This window comes from Mustela nivalis, assembly GCF_964662115.1.
Source record: "Mustela nivalis genome assembly, chromosome: 1".
Classification (NCBI taxonomy): domain Eukaryota; kingdom Metazoa; phylum Chordata; class Mammalia; order Carnivora; family Mustelidae; genus Mustela; species Mustela nivalis.
Window position 1 is genome coordinate 12048325 of NC_139020.1, and position 7460 is coordinate 12055784.

At 39.0% G+C, this 7460-nt stretch overlaps 1 long non-coding RNA gene across 1 annotated transcript; it reads left to right on the forward strand.

Annotated features, from left to right (window-relative positions):
- Positions 1–1871: 1871 nt before the first annotated feature.
- LOC309855542 lies at positions 1872–4258 on the forward strand. The gene is made up of 2 exons (XR_014306850.1): positions 1872–2014; positions 3866–4258. It is a non-coding gene; the product is annotated as an uncharacterized lncRNA (long non-coding RNA).
- The last annotated feature ends 3202 nt before the right edge of the window (positions 4259–7460 follow it).

Sequence of the window (7460 nt, forward strand, 5' to 3'; positions counted from 1 at the left end):
TTTTTCAAAACTCATCAATTTGTACACTTAAGATTGGTGCTTTCCAGGGGCTCCTCATCAGACTCAGGGGTTCAGCTCAAGTCCTGATCTCAGGGTTGTGGGATGGAGCCCCGCATGGCATGGGGCCTGTTTAAGAGTCTTTCTCTCCTTCTCTTTCTGCCCCTCCCCCACAGCTCGCTCTCTCTCCCTCTCTAAAATTAAAAAAAAAAAAAAAAGCAAAACAAACAAAAAGATTTGTGTTTTTCACTGTGGGTAAATTTTACCTGATCTGTAAACCAAATAAATGCTGTTTTAAAAAGAACCATTTCCCAAACCCAAACCCAAACCAAACAGCTTAAGTCAATGACCTCTTTCTAAAGAATTATGTTTGCAAATGATCAGAATTTACATGTGGATTTTGAGGTGCTCTTCATAGTACAATCTGTCCATAGGCTGTGGCAGAGTCAGCTCGAGACCACCTCACACGCTCAGCTGAGCCAACCTGTTGCATGGTCTGAAACCTAGTCTCCTCCCTGTGTCCACCTGGGAAGCGAGGCTGGGACAGCGCTTCCAGAAGATTATAGACTTTCCTAAAGCTCGTCAAATTTGTGTAAGTAAATCTGTGGATTGAAAGTAGGAGGCTGGCTGGGGCTTCGGGCAGGATGTTCACGTCTTTGTGTAGCCTTTTTAAAATCAAGGAATTGTGGATTAATTTACCTTTTTCTTTTCTTTCTTTCCTTCTGTATTATTTATTTCCTCTGGTCAGTGCTCTCTATTAGAAACAGAGCCAATGTATTGAAGGAGCCAATCTATTTAAATAAATCTCTGTACCTCAATGTTTATAGCAGCAATGGCCACGGTCGCCAAACTATGGAAAGAACCAAGAAGCCCTTCAACGGACGAATGGATAAGGAAGATGTGGTCCGTATACACTATGGAGTATTATGCCTCCATCAGAAAGGACGAATACCCAACTTTTGTAGCAACATGGATGGGACTGGAAGAGATTATGCTGAGTGAAATAAGTCAAGCAGAGAGAGTCAATTATCATATGGTTTCACTTATTTGTGGAGCATAACAAATATCATGGAGGACAAAGGGTGTTAGAGAGGAGAAGGGAGTTAAGGTAAATTGGAAGGGGAGGTGAATCATGAGAGACTATGGACTCTGAAAAACAATCTGAGGGGTTTGAAGTGGCGGGGGTGGGGGTGGGAGGTTGGGGTACCAGGTGGTGGGTATTGGAGAGGTCACGGATTGCATGGAGCACTGGGTGTGGTGAAAAAATAATGAATACTGTTTTTCTGAAAATAAATAAATTAAAAAAAACTCAGAGCAAACATTTAAAAATAAATAAATAAATAAATATATAAATAAATAAATCTCCTTAGGAGAGATAGATAGATAGATAGATCCCGTATAGAGAGATTCCATATAGATAGATCCCAATAATATCAATCACTGGTGTAGCTGAAGACCTAGAAAAGCCAGTGGTATCGTTCAAAAAGGCATGAGAGCCTGTGAACTGATGATACAGATTCCAGACTAAGACTGGAGGCCTGAGAGCCACACAGAGGATCTGTGTCCCAGGTCACCACTTGGATAGGGAACAACTTCAAGCTTTTCATTCTACTCAGGCCCTCAGTGGATTGAAAGCGTCCATCTACATAGGGGAGGGTCATCTGATTTACTCAGTCCACTGATTCCAATGCTAGCCTCCTCTGGAAACACACAGACACACCTAGAAATAGTGTTTAACCAGATATCTAGGCATCCTGTGATCAAGTCAACACATAAAATTAACCTTTGCACCTTCTGTCTTCCTTCTTTCTTTCCTTCCTCCCTCCCGCTGGACCCCTCCCTCCTTCCCTCCCCCTCTCCCTTCTGTCTCCCTCCCTTCCTTCCTCCTGTTGTCCCTGGAGCCTTGACCAAGCCTGCCCCAAAGATGTCACCAAAGGCTCTTGGTCTTGTAAGGAGAAAGAAGTCAAGTCAGACACAATACAGCAGGGGAGTAACATGAGGCGAGCCGAGCAGGAAAGTTTATTAAAACGAAAGTATACTCTAGACTTGTGAGAACAGGTGAGCTCCAGAGAGAGAGCTTTGCGTCCTGGGTATGGGTTTCTATCGTTCAGGGACAGCTGCGAACAAGGAGGTATAATACTGTCGCTTGGGGTGGGATTTCCTGGAAGCTGGGTTTCCTGCCTGCTCTTCCTTATTTAGTCAGGGGTTTCCTGTCATGGCACCCGCCATCTTGGGCCTGTCTGGCTTGATAGGCTTCTCGTGGAATGCTGCCAGAACAGGACTCTGACTTTCCTGTTATCTCATTTCTTCCAGTATCCTATTAGAACCTAAATAACTGTCTCTAACCCTTTCTTCCTTCCTTCCTTCATCCATTTTCAAATTGAACACAATTTAATTCCACTAGTTTGGATTTCTCACTTTTACCTGACAAATACTGATTATTAAAATGAATTTCTTGGTTTGGTATTAATCTTGACTTTAAAATACCCATGAAAGTACCCTGGTAGAAAAACAGATTAAAATAGTGTGTTTCCCCCTTTATCATTAGTAAGAACTAACACACTCATCAAGGTCAACTCTCTGAGATAGTAACCACATATTTCTATTAGCAAATACCTCAAAGACCTTATCTGTTGGCAGTGTTTTTCTTTTCCCTCTAATTTATAACCTGAAGCTTGAAGGTGAAGCTGTTTTTTGATGGTGCTTTCTTTTATAGGGAATGTGTGCACTTGTTATCTGTCATTGTGTTTACAGATTAGGTGAAGGGGAGAAGGTATAAGGAAGAAACCTAAGAAGGGAGAACAAACATTTATTGGACAATAACCAGAGCAGGCTACTGTATTATGTCCACTTTGTGTGATGCTTACAATACTCTGCCTCAGCTGCTGGGAGCCCCCTTTTCCTGGAAGACAGCTGGGACACAACCAGGTAGTAGTGTCCTGCCGGCTACCCCCCAGAATCCACAAACAGAGGTGTATTACTGCCTTATGGCTGGTGTAACAAATGACCACAGATTTGCTGGCTTAGAGCAGCACAGATTTATTTTCTAAAGGTCCTGGATGTCAGAAGCTGAAAATGAGTCTTAGGGTACTAAAATGTAGGTGTTGCCAGGGCTGGTTGCTTCTGGTGGCCACAGGGGAGAACTTGTTTTCTTGCCTTTTTCAGCTTCTGGAGGCTGCCCTCACTCCTTGGCTTGTGGTTCCACATCACATTGCCTTCTGCTGTCATGTCATCTTCCTCTTCTGTAGACAAATGTCTCTCTTCCTCCTTCTTATAAAGATACTTAGGATTACATTTGGCCCACCCAGAGAGTCTCCCCATCTCAAAGTCCTTAATTTAGTCACATCTCCAAAGTCCCTTTTGCCATACAAAGTGATATTCACAAGTTTCGGGATTAAGATAGGGATATTTGGGGGTGCCTGGGTGGCTCAGTGGGTTAAAGCCTCTGCCTTCAGTTCAAGTCATGATCTCAGGGTCCTGGGATCGAGCCCCACATCGGGCTCTCTGCTCACCAGGGAACCTGCTTTCCTTCCTCTCTCTGCCTGCCTCTCTGCCTACTTGTGATCTCTGTCTGTCAAATAAGTAAATAAAATCTTAAAAAAAGATTAAAAAAAAAGATAGGGATATTTGGGGAGGGCTGTTATTCAGCCTACCACACGTGAGCAGACAATGTTATCTTGTGAATATACACATCTTTAAAATAAACCCAGCACTTTTCTCTAGAGTGTCCATTTTCTTTGAAGATTTTTGGTTAAGAGTTACATTCAAGGATAGGAATAAAGCAGAGTGATTTTTGGTAAAGAGTTAACATTTTAATATGCAAACTTTACATGACTTAAACTTTTTTTTTTTTTTTTTTTTGTCGTAGACAACTTCAAACATTTGCAAAAGCAGCAAAAACAGCACAATGAAACTCCTTGGAATGGCCACTCAACCTGAGCAATGATCAAGTTGTGACAAATTTAGTTTTATCTGGACTCCCATCCACTCCCCTGTGTTCTGGATGACTGCAAAGCAAATTCTAAATATATCCTCTCATCTGTAAATATTTTGTATATGTATCTCTCAAGGAGGATTCTTTCTTTAAAGAAATAAAACCATAATACTGTTATCCCACCTAGAATTTAATAATGATAATCATCTAATTGCATCAAATATCCCTTCAATGTTCAAATTTTCCCAGTTTGTCTCAAAATTGCTTTTATAGTCAATTTACCCAAATCAGGAGCAAAAGAATAAAGCATATGTGTTGCAGTTGGTTGCTATGGCTCTGAAGTCTAGTTAAATTTACAGATTTTTCTCTCCCTCCTCCCACTTTCTTTTTTTCAACTTGCAATTTATTTGTTGAGGAAATGGGCCATTTGCCCTGAAGAGCTTGCCATTTGGACACCATGGTGGAGTTCATCATATTCCCCATTCCTAGTATTTCCTGGGAAGTGAAGTTAGATCTAGAGGCTTTGGTTTGATTTTTTTTTTTTTTTGGCAAGATTGTCCAAGAGACACAAAATGTCTGGTTGTCTCTTTTTTTTGTGATATTACTAGCCAGTGATAGTCCTTGCTGCGATTCTTTAATGCATTAAGCCTTGCAAGAATGGGGATCACCTTCTTCTATTATTCCTTCTTCATTTAGTAGCTACTGTCCTTTAAAATTGAACAAAAAAGAAAAGCCTTCTTTCACGATCTATTCAGTTACCTGAGGAACAATTCATATCAAGGCGGGATAAATGTTTGTTTTTTGAGAGAGAGAGAGAGAGACAGAGAGAGCGAGAGCGAGCATAAGCAGGGTGGGGAGCAGCAGAGGGAGAGGGAGAGAGAGAATCTTAAGCAAACTCCATGCCCAGCACGGAGTCCACACACCAGGCTCGATCTCATAACCCTGAGATCATGACCGGAGCTGAAATTGAGAGTTCAACACTTAACCAACTGAATCACCCAGGTGCCCCAAGGTGAGATACGTGTGTGATTTACTTGTCTGTTTAATTGCCAGCTTTCAAAATAATTATTGGGCTTTCTAGCTCCTCCCAGTGAACAGTGAAAGGAATTTTTTAAATCATTATGAGTTCATGTAATTACATCTATTTGCTGTGTTCCAATCCATTACAGCTACTACCATTAGTGATGCACAGATTACCTATTTGAACAGTGAGAGTTTCTTCATGTTGGTTACATTAGTAGTTTGCTTTGCCTTGGTTTCTGTAATTTCCTTGTTTTCTGGAGTGACAAGACGGTCCCAGCTCATTTTGTACATTTCTTACCCCAGACCATGGATTCAGCTATTTCCCCAAGGACTCCTGGTTGTCTTTAAATGGGAAATGGTGTTTAGCTACCATAATCTGAGTGCTAAGGGTGCTTACATGCAGGGAGCTATTCAATGCAGGGAGCTAGGATATATTTATTTTTTAAGATAAAAAATACCATGAGTTCATACAAATACTTCCAATTCAAAATTAAAGCTGTAGAGGTTTCACTTAACCTTATCTTTCTTAGCTGTATCTCTTTTCTCCAAAAGTTAAAATCCTGTTCCAAACAATACGAATATAATTATTCAATATGCAATATACACTTAAACAGTCTTTAATAACAGTTTAAGTATCAGCAATAGGAACAATATGATTACTGAAAACAATTTGAGACGTTTTATGAAGGGGGCAATTTTTTGTTATTGTTACTTGAGTATCTTATTTGAGGATCTCCCATAAGATATGTACAATCAAAATTATGTTTTAAAGTCACTTGAAACAATTCTTCCCTATGCAGTTTGCCACCCACTAAATACATAAACTATTTCAATTTTTGAAAAATTTTTTTCATTTAGTTTTATACTCACATAAAATATTGACATGATTCCAAAGTCAAATGCACAAATTAAGGTATATTTGTAGAACTCTATCTTCTATTCCTGTATTCCCTTACTGTGACTTTCACCCAAGTGAGCACTTTCTAAAAGTTTTTTGTTTATCCTTCAATTTTTAAATTTCTTTCTTTCTTTCCTCCCATTTTTAAATTTAAAATTTTAAATTTCAGTCTTTCTCTCCTCCCATTTTTAGATGTAAAAAAACCCACATTTTTTTAAACTTTGCATTTTTTACTTAACAAGTTATTCTAGAGATATCTCTATTGCATGGAGAGATCTTTCTTTTTCTCAGAGGTATAATGCTGATATTGTGTGGATACAGTACATTTTATTCATCCAGCTCCCAGCTGGTGGATGTTTGGATTGTTTTCAGTCCTTGCTATTGTAAATAGTGCTGCAATTCCCTTGTGTTCATGTTTTTATCATATACTTGGAATCCATTCCTGAAAGTGAGAATTCTGTCAAAGTCTACATACTAATGTACTTGTGTTCAATATTGACAAATTCTTTTCCATAGAGGTTATAAGAACTTGTATTTCTATCAGCAGTGTATCAAACTACCTCTTTTCCTGGATGACAAATTATGTTGCCAATCTTCTAAATTTTATCCAATCTATAGGTGAGCTATTGGTTTTCAGTGTGGTTTAAAAATAAATATGGCAGAGAGTCTTTCCATATATTAAATATTTGCTTTTCTTTTAGTGAGACCTCACATCTCACATTTCTTGTTGCAGCACATTTTCCAATTAGAAAGGATATGGTGAAGATATATTTTCTACCTTCAGTTAGATCTGAAAATGTCAACCATACCTAGATCATGATTTGAGTGGGTATGTAATTCTTGTCTGAAACGTAATTGCCCTCTGAATTTTGAACTTTCTAGCTTCTGAAGTTGAGTTGCTGATGAGATGTGTAATGCCACTCTGATTCTTGCAACTTTTTTCTCTTTTTGAAATTTTAGACTCTGAAGCATTGGAGTTCTGTTATCTCACAATGCTAAGTCTTGGTGTGAGTTTATTTCATTTCTTGAGCTGGGAAGTTTGTATTTTATTTTATTTCAGTGGGCTCCATGCCTAACATGGAGCCCAACACAGGGCTTGAACTAGTGATCCTGAGATCAACACCTGAGGTAAGATCAAGAGTCAGATGCTTAACCAACTGAGCCATCCAGGTGCTCCAGCTCTGAGAAATCATATTGTATTATTTATTTGATTATTTGCTCTCCTTTATTTTGTTTTCCCTGTCTACTTGATCTGGCATTGCTCAGATGTTAGACCTCCTGGACTGATTGCTAATACACTTTATCTTTTTTCCCACCTTTTATATTTCTTAGTTATTTTAGTCTATAATCTGTGAATTTTCTTAAACTTTACCTTCCAATTCTACTGTGAATGCAACCTTGCCTCAAATCTCTCTTAACATACATAACTTGCTTCTTTGATACACATGGTCTTTTTAGTATTGTTCCAGATTCAGGAGTTATAATCTTTCATTTTTGATCAGTCTGCATTGAGTTTAGAGGACTTCCTCTTAGTTAAAAGGGAGATTTAATGCCTATTTGGTACAGGCATTAAAGACTCTGATTCTCTGAGACCTTCCTCTGGCTGTA